Below are 10216 nucleotides of genomic sequence, written 5' to 3'. Positions count from 1 at the left end.
GTTTACATTAGTAATCTCAAAACGTTTGGTCCGTTGTCTGATTGGAATCCTCACGACCACTAACGTAAATAATCTCAAAACCTTTGGTCTGATACGCTTTGATCAAGATCACGTGTCAAAAAGAGTTCACTTTGTTTGTTGACATATGTAATTCCTGTGAATTCAAACGCAGATAAATTATTTGAGGTGTTCCACAAGGATCAATATTGGGCCTGTTACTTTCTATTACTCGAGCAAACTGACATATGAAAATATTGAGAGAGGAAAAATGAGGACTCAGGGGGGATTGAACCCCGGTCGCTGGATTATCGGTCCAGAGTCTTACCACTGTACTACCTGAGTTCACAGTCGGTACTTTAAATAATAATTTCTCTGGCTTGCATCGTTCATTTCCAATCCTCGCATATATTAATTTGTGTCTCGCATTGTCTTACGCCCTGCCAGGGTGAAGCATATAGGTCGCCTCCTTCTTCATTACTTTGTATTACCGTTAATAATATTACTTATACATCAGATGCTATTCTATTTTATTCTACTTGCTCATGTTACCATTATTCTGTACTCACTCAATGAAAATGTATCATTATTTAATATTTAAGGACAAGGTGGTGGGGTGGCAAGCACAAGTACATTTTGACAGTCAAAATGTAGAGGACTGTCGATTTTGGGTCACATTTTTTAGTACCCTTTCAATATTACCGTCTAGCAAAGCCTTGAACAAATAGGAAGATAATATTCAAATTTGAATATTAAATTTAACACAATGCAATCTATTTTTCTATTTTATGTAACACGTTTTATTGACCTTATTTGAATTCAGGGAGGTATATACCTGGTGCAACTATTTGACTACTACTGTGCGAGTGGAATGGCGCTGCTTTGGATAGCTTTCTTTGAGACAATTGCCATAACATACTTCTACGGTAATTAACCCCTCCATCCCCACCCACTCACCATCAAACCCACATGCAACCACACACCCACTCCACCCAACCATATTCACCCCCACACGCCCATATACAACACGCATCCCATTACTCCTCACCGAAATACCAACACCAATAACAAACTCGACTTCCATTTGAAAAGATGGTGTGTGACAAAACAAGGTTTGTCTCTCAAATATTTTGCAAAAACTGCTATGTTTTTATATACAAAACACACTACAGGGTGTAACAATAAAATGTGTACAATTTTGAAAATAGAATGACACAAGTATGCCGCCTCTTTTTTGGTTTGATATTAATATGTCTATCAAGATAATTTCTTTAGCCACCAGATAAGCTTTGTTTCAATAAAATCGTAGGTGTACAAGTGAAGATATAGCCAATTATGTAACCAAGTCTTAAAACTGCTTGGGCCACTTAACTTTCGTCTAAGTGTTACAAAAGTGACTGAATAGAGTTAAACCATGGACCAGTTGGACGGTGCTCTTATGATAGGTCAATTTAAACAATGGGGTATTCGAAGTGGTAGAAATGATTACATAATATATAGAATATCTCCTTGAGTTTTGAAAGTCACAACTAAGCACTAACATAACAACCTCATTTACTAGAAATCGTGGCTGCAGCTCACCACCTTCAACCGCAATTCACGTTGGAAGAGCGTATTTTTATGGTTGTGACATTCGGTAGCACATGGAGTCAAGCAAAAACCATTGTTTATAGCTCATTTTCCAAACTCACATCTTCCTTCAAGGCATACAATTACATATAACTATGAGAAGTTTAGTATGTAAAATTTGTTGACAGAAATGCTGGCAAAAGTGGTCGCCCAGCCCAGCTGAACTTAATTTCAAATTTTTATTGTTTTGTACTTATGGGTGCAAAAACTGTTCTCAGTTTTACCAATGATATCTCAGGGATATGAGAAATTACTTTATTTATAAGATAATTCGAAAGAGATTTCATGACTTCATTTATAGATTTTAAAGAAATATCATATTATTATTAAGTTCATGTTAATTATATGAAGAAACACTGTGTCAGTTCTTTGATGTTCAATGCACGATAAACACAATCAACGCGGTTCAAACTTGATATACGCTAACATGGCAAAAGTGGCCCAACACGTTTTCTGGACGATTTAATTAATCGGACATAACTTTTGAACCCAAGCTAGTAAAGAAACCAACTAAGCGTGTTCTTTTAGCCCAGATATCACTAATTCTATTGCATATTACATTTTTGCCGTAACTCTTTTAGTTTTTTCCTGAGAAGTCAAAATGCAATTGTACAAATCTTATTGTTACACCCTGTATACGAACCCATACCCGGTGTAGATCCCGGAGGGGTGGGGGCATCATTAAAAAAAAGGGGGATGGTCCATACAATCCCCCCCCCCCCCATGTTAACGCCTGAATATGGGTTTTGACCAAATTAACCCCATATTTCCCCCATTTGGGCCCCAAAAGTACACATTTTCGCACATTTATTCAACTTTGGCACCATATTTCATCAGTTTAGTTTCCAAAAAAAATTTCGCGGGCTTCGCGCACAATTGTACTATAAACTTATTATATAGCCTAAAGCTGCTGGATTCACTATACTTCAAGAATTGCTTTCAAACCCCTTCCCCACAATGTCAAAAAGAAATCTACGCCACTGTTCATATTCATATTTGCGATTAATGTGTGAATGTATGTACTTTATTTCAGGAGGAACCCGTTTTATTGGTCATTGGAAATCTATGTTGACTATTAATTCCAAATATTTTAAGTTAATATGGACTGTGATGGAAACATATTTGCTGATGTGTTGGTTCGTCGTTACCCCGATATCAATAGCGGTAAATATTAATGATTTCCTTACAGTGCCTCTGATTGGTTCATTACATGATACAATTATATTGTATAATATCAAAATTGAGCTTTCAGATCTCCTTCAAACTTTCACAGATTCTATTATTATTGACTCAGATGCAAGCAGCCTATTATCTGCCCATACCATAATAAGCTCGTAATAGGCGACAAATATTCGGTTTTTGTTACTAGTCAATAGAATCCCAACTTACGCCCGCGATAATTAAAAACCGTGCATCAGTCACGCAATTCGCAAGCGCAGTTTGCGTAGTGTAGTGCCGCGCCCAGCTGTGTGTATGCCATTCTATATCAACCTAAGATGTTATGAGTTCCGTCAAGTGCGAGCTGATCAGAGTATACCATGATACGGGTGTGTGCCTGGGCAAATTGCGGGCAACCCCATGGCCTGTAAGTGCTAAACCTTCTTTGTATTTGAATATATGAATACAAAAGCCACCCAAGTCCATATTTTTGCTAAATTGAGTTAAGCATGGGAATTTGTTGCTATGCATAGGCCTGTCATATGTATGAAAGAACAACTCAAATTCATCCTCTGGGTCTATTGAGCATGTGAAAAACAGCATGTATGAAAGAATCACCCAATTCCATGATTTGAGTATTGTAACACATTGATTGAAATCCAGTATGTATAAAAGTTCACGTGTAACACATCCATTGCTAGAGAGTGACTTTTGAAAAAGAAATGGGTTTAATAAAGGAAAGTGTGTTGTTTATATTACATGGCAGAATGCTTATCAACAGTATACATACCTATGTGCTTTATTTTGTATTATCTTACTAGTGGTAATCTCATTCTAACATTGTTGTCTTTGTATATGATTTTGCACGTACAACTTACCATATTGACCAGGTAAATCTAACTGAAGGAATTAAAATGATACACAGGATTTTCTCTCAAAATCACTTTCCATGGACTTGGGTGGCTTTTGTATTCATGTATTCATTTGCTTATTTATGGGTGGTAGAAGTGTCGATTATGGTGTTGTTGAAGATGATGGTGGTGTGGTGGAGGTGATGATTGTGGTCGCTATGTTTCCATGTAATATATCTATTTTAGTGTGTAATTACATAATAGCCTATATGGTCAGTTTTATACTATAAACCTTTCTAACACGTGAAGCGCTTCAGGCGAGTAGTGATCAAGCTTTTGTATGGTTTTAGTATGTCAACAGAGGGTATTAAATATTAAAGGTTTATACTAGCATTCTATTCTATTCTATTCTTCTATTATATTATATTCTTCTATTCTATTATATTCTCATTCTATTCTATTCTATTCTATTCTGTTCTATTCTATTCTATTTTAGTATGTCAACAGAGGGCAAGGTTTATACTAGCATTCTATTCTATTCTATTCTTCTATTATATTATATTCTTCTATTCTATTCTATTCTAATTCTATTCTATTCTAATTCTATTATATTATATTCTATTCTATTCTATTCTAATTTTATTATATTATATTCTAATTCTATTCTATTCTATTCTATTTTATTCTATTCTATTCTATTCTAATTTTATTATATTATATTCTAATTCTATTCTATTCTATTCTATTCTATTCTATTCTATTCTAAACTATTTTATTTTATTTTGTTCTATTCTATTCTATTCTTCTATTCTATTCTATTCTATTCTATTCTTCTATTCTATTCTATTCTTCTATTCTATTCTATTCTACTCTATTCTATTCTATCTATTATATTCTATTCATATTCATATTCATATTCCATTCTTTTCGGCAATGTATTATTGTAAGTACACAACCAATTAGGTAAGGTTTTGCTGTTTATGATCATGTTACTTTTGTGTGCGAAGTGTGGATTGTTTTTTTTACCATTATGATCATTACTATTATTTTCTTGTAGGCTATTTTCATCATTAATTTCATACAATATGAGCGTCTGACATACCAAGACTACATTTATCCATGGTGGGCCTATGGTGTTGGCTGGTTTATATCACTATCATCAATGTTGGCAATACCAACATTTCTTGTAATTTCTTTCATATCTGCTAAAGGAAGCCTGAAAGAGGTAAGTCATCAATGGATCTTGTTTTTTCAGACTTGCCATTCATGACCCTAGCTTTTTCCCAAAAGTAGTTTACAGATCTGCTATTACTTTCCTGGTACTCCTGGTGGTTGTCCTCTTGAATACTAGTACTCCACAGGTAAGTCTAACGGAGAGGCCTTGGATGAGTGACACTAAATTTTGTTTCTAAAAATGGTCGTAGTTTGGGGCGTTTGGTGTGGCTCTCATTGCAAAAGGACACACGCTCTTCAATATAGTTTGTTGGCCAACGGGTGAAATCGACTTTAGGCTAGCATTTTGATTGGTCTATAAGCTGTGAAGTCATCCTTTTGTCATAAGCACAATTGGAGATGGTATAAGCCAAATCGGCATTAAAATTAACAATGCATTGTGGGACCGTTTTTGCAGTTTTGGGACACTTTACTCTCTGACCTTTGGTACAAATTGGTACAAAATATTATATAAAATGTTTTACTAGAATAAAAAAACATGGTTATTTCATTAATTGATTATTTAAAATATTTATAATGATAACATTATTACAATAATAAACGAATGAATAATAATTAAAGCAATTTGCCCGATACGTCAGAGCTCAAAGTGTCCCAAAACTGCTCATCGAAAACCGGAAGTTACAAATTGAAAGATGATTGTGAAATCCAGTGTTTCTTTATCAACGTTTCCTTAAATTACGCTAACATTATTTACATTTACTTATACACAGAGATGGATCACATTAACGACACGTAACATGCCAGATACTGATGTCAAGGATGAAGTAAATCAGGACATGTTGATGGAGTTCTAGAAATCAGTTTATGCCTCAGTTGTTATCATAGAACATTTTTACACCAGCCAGTTCTTTGTACATCTCACCTATATGTTTCTTTAAGATTGTGGTATAGGGCATTACATTTTTAAGGAAATGGTAAAATTGCATAACATACCCTATGCTTGAAGCACATTATGTAAAATAATATTTACAAGAGAATAAAAATCATTGCATATTTAATTCGCCTGCAGATCCGCCATGAGCTGTTGGGGTTAACTCATGTTCGCGGTAGGGTCAAAAGTTACAGATTTAGATTTGGTTCCTTACCTGGTTTCCTTACCTGCCTTCATTGCGCCCCCCATCGCTCATGATGGTTGAAACCGGTACCAATTGCCTTAGTGCGTGTGCCTATCCCCCATGGTGTACATACCGAATTTGCAGAACAGGTAAGTTTACACACGGGGTTAATTACTTGTTAGGTCCAATTTGATACTACATGCTACCAAATTGACAAAGAAATATGAAATTTAGTACATTTGTGAAAGTTGCAAAATAAAAAAGGAGCACGCAGAGAAATTGTAGAGGTGAACTGCATGGTTTATTATTCTATTGTGTCTGTTTAGCATGATTCGAGCGCTGTCATCTTGGATAAAGTTGCCAATCAATATTCATGAGAGGGTACGTTTAACGTCCAGTTTTGTTGATAGATAGATTGATAGTCACACAGTCAGATAGACGCTGGACCTATACCTGGCAGCCACGCCACTTTGTTATGGGTAATCGATCAGTAACTCTATTCAATTTAGTTAAATGGTGCGCCTGAAATAAGGTTGGCCGTAAATTACTGTACATCGACGGCTTAAGTATGCCTTATGTGCTTTCGGTTACTCAATCACACCCGTGGGCTTTATGAGAACAAAAAGTACCTCTCGCTCAAGTAGGCGCTTTCACGTGACTTTCGTTTGATCACTTATTGACAGTAGCCTTCCTGGTAAAGCGTTAATACGCTGTCAGGTCAGTTACTGATTAATGGCGGAACCCTTTTGTCATGAACAAAATGTACCTCTCGATTAATAGCTTGTCGGCAAATCAAATCGGCACAAAGGAACAATGCGTTTACGTAATCTATTTGCTCCTTGAGCGTAAATATGGCACAGCACAAAACGACCGCTAGGTAATATTGATCGCATAATGCCCTTGTAAGCAGCAGTCGCTGCTGCAAAGTATTCCAACGATCCATGTGCTTCAAATTAACAATTGAATATTGGAGCTAACAAGAGCATACGACCGTGTCAATCAAAATTGCCATTATATGAGCAAATTTCCAGTGTAAATTTTAACTAAATTAGCACAAGAAGTAGAATATCGGATCACGTGATTGGAATATTTCCGATTAGGCTTCTTGTACATATAGACGGGGTGGTGGACCAAGTCTTTGTTGATGTCCATATTGGCAGCTGTGATGTAAATGGCTTCCTTAACTCCCTTCTGGTATCATCTAGGGGTGCGAGTTTAAAACCAAACGAAAAAGTTCGATGTTCTGTCGTTTGTGTTTTGATTTGACATGTTTGGGAAATCGAACTGAGAATAACTGAGACCACTGTATTCAAAATCAGGAAAACAAATGTTACCTTTGTCAAAAAGAGCTTTTGATTATTTGAAATCACAAGACGTCCCTACCTATACTAGTTGTGTTATTTATTCATTCATTTATTAGGGTTTTTTAATGTCCCAAATCAGATGTCATACATTAGTGCACAATGTTATATTTGCAAATCCAACTTGTTTAATTGCGCCATTCAAATTTCAATATAGTGATGATGCTTGCTCGGATACGACGATTAGTCGCTACGTAAAAGAAAGGATTAATTGCCGAATTCGAGTAGAATATATGTGACCCGGCAGCACAAACGAGCCGTAAATTCCCTAAATTGTATTCTGTGTTACGGTGTAAAATGTGTACGAAGGTCGTATTCATCGATAACTTAAGCTGGCCCGACATCCGTCTTATTTTGATAGTCAAAAACTAATCAATAATCCTATTGTTGAAGTGGATAATAAGCTTCTACCTTAGATGGCCGGCTATAGAACTTTTAATAGCTCTGGTCTTTGTTTGCTTTTGCTAAATCCTGTTCAAGTGGTGGGTTACCAGGCATTGTATTTTGTACAGGTATGCATAACCAACAATTAACAATGAGAGAACTTTCTTAAACCTCGTTGACTTGGGGATGATTTGAAATGACCGCCAATTATGACTGTTTGATATATATTGCCAGCAATGTGGAAAAAGAGACACATGTAAAAACGTAAAAAGCTATAATTTTGTTGAAGGAGCAAAGTTTAACAAACCATAACCCCGCTTCTGGATATCGTTTGAAGTCAAATGATATACCATTTTTAAGTTTATGATGTTTATTTTTAAACACGAAATAAAACCAAATTGACCGGGGGAGGAATTTACGGCTCATTCGCCGTGGACGGTCACATATAGTAAGAAATCATCAGCACTGTTGTACTGAAATCAACGCTGAAACATGCCGACATTACTGATACCACTGTATAGGAGATCCAACAGAGCCAAGTGACACCGACGAGCACAGCTAATGTTATTGCTGCTTTACGATGCCGCTGAAGTTGCGGCCGAGGTGTTTTCCCGACGAAAACATTCGTGTTTCCGTCGCTGAAACCTTTGCTTTGTTGCCTGATGTAAATGTAAAGTCTCGCGTTTAAATATGCAATCACAAGGATGGGAATGATGTTAGTGATGAGCATGTAGAATATATCAAATCCAACTGTAGCTGATATTTCAGCATAACATTCGCAATCGTGGTTAACAATTTTTGGCTCCACCATCCACTCATTAATAACAAACGTGTAAACGAAAGCAACGAAAGATACGACCCAAAGACTGCCAGATAAAATGAGAAACTTTTTGACAGTTTGGTTTTTCTCATATTTAAGTCCTTTGGTCACAAGAATAAAACGATCGTAGCTAATCAAAAGAACAGCCCAAACTGATATACAGCATGTCTCAAATAAAATTGTGCAAGTGAAAAGCGCCCTCTCTGGCAATTAGAAAATACCGCTGTGACAAAATGCTTACATCAACGTCAAGGGCGTAGTCTTAGCTCTGAAATGCCGTTTGTTCTGTTCAGTTTGCTTGTTTTAATCTCGAGATATGTTTAGTTAAAGACGAAAGGGTAAAATAACAATTGTGCCACTTTTACTAGGGAAGAGGGCTTTACATGTAACAGTGATAGCATCAAGTTTATCAAGAGTTCCTTCGTGAAATCAAAAGAATGCATCAATAACACAATGCAAAATGTTTTGACTGTTTTGACTGTTTTATCATGATGCAGGAATGATGAGTCTCTTTTTCCACTTAAAAGAGATTAAAAGATAAATAAATATTTCACATTCTGCTGTAAAATTAAATACATGTGCATGTCAATGATTTTATCATGATTTTATCATGGTAAATGCTGTTCTCTTAGTCACTTAAGACATGTTAAAAGACAAACAAATATTGCGCACTTATACATGTTACAGGTTAATGAACGCGTATTACTTGTTGGGAGAGATATTAGACAAAATAATGCACGCGTTCTGATGTTGATGGGTCTAATGCATGCGCCCCGAAAGGAGGAGTGCATTAGACGCATCAACATCAGGTATCATTGATTTACATGTACAGCTCTCTTCCCTAGTAAAAGTGGCACAATTGTGATTTTACCCTTTCGTTGTTAATTAAACATATCTCAAAATTGGAAAAAGCAAATTGAACAGAACAAACGGCATTTGAGAGCCAAGACTGCGCCCGTGATGTTGATGTAAGCATTATATCACAACGGTATTCTCTAATTGCCATAGAGGGCGCTTTTCACTTGCACATTTTTTTTAGACAGGCTGTAGTGCAAACGCTAAAGTCCACAGTGGTCCAAAATCGGCAAAGTGTAATTATAGACCACTTGACATGTGACGTCACTGCCCGGCAGTATGCGCACGCATTATGGCCCTTTCCATTGTTCTTTGCCCTGCAGTGTGCGTGCGCATCGTAGTTTGCTCAGGGCATGTGTATTTTAAATCTCCCACCACATTTCATATGGTACAAGAATACACGGTACAAGAAAGCCATTGAACAGTGAAGCGGTTCGTTCGAGCATATCAAAAGACCAATCCCTCGCCTTTGTTGATAAACATTGATGTCAAGAGGTCTATAAGATCAGCAATGGAAAAATTCAAAATGAACAAGTTGGAGACGTTAGAACGAAGTTCCCTGTTTTTAGCAAACGCAAGAAGAACCAAGGTGTTATGATGGCAAAAAAAACACCATTGGAGTACTTCCACGATAAAGTCAACCCATACTGGATTCTCATTACACCAAGGAGATGAAATTTCTGCACATGTTGATATTTGTGTGTACCTTTGTCGTAACATCCATGTTATATCGACTGAATCGCTTGACAATTAGAATGTTAGTAAAATCTTAAACGATTCTCTTCAATGGGCTGTGTTAAGCTCTCTGGAAGTCGACTCCACAAAATGTATCCTCCTGCTTGGAAGTCTAGATTGTTCTTGCTACCTCAG

The 10216-nt window shown here is 36.4% G+C and overlaps 1 long non-coding RNA gene across 1 annotated transcript; it reads left to right on the top strand.

Moving 5' to 3' along the window:
• Positions 1 to 2676: 2676 nt before the first annotated feature.
• LOC140146737 (uncharacterized) lies at positions 2677 to 5759 on the top strand. Its single transcript, XR_011858293.1, has 3 exons — positions 2677 to 2790; positions 4693 to 4860; positions 5582 to 5759. It is a non-coding gene; the product is annotated as an uncharacterized lncRNA (long non-coding RNA).
• The last annotated feature ends 4457 nt before the right edge of the window (positions 5760 to 10216 follow it).

Source organism: Amphiura filiformis, chromosome 2 (assembly GCF_039555335.1).
Source record: "Amphiura filiformis chromosome 2, Afil_fr2py, whole genome shotgun sequence".
NCBI classification, from domain to species: domain Eukaryota; kingdom Metazoa; phylum Echinodermata; class Ophiuroidea; order Amphilepidida; family Amphiuridae; genus Amphiura; species Amphiura filiformis.
The sequence above is the reverse complement of the archived record's forward strand: the minus strand, read 5'-3'. Positions and strand labels throughout refer to the sequence as shown.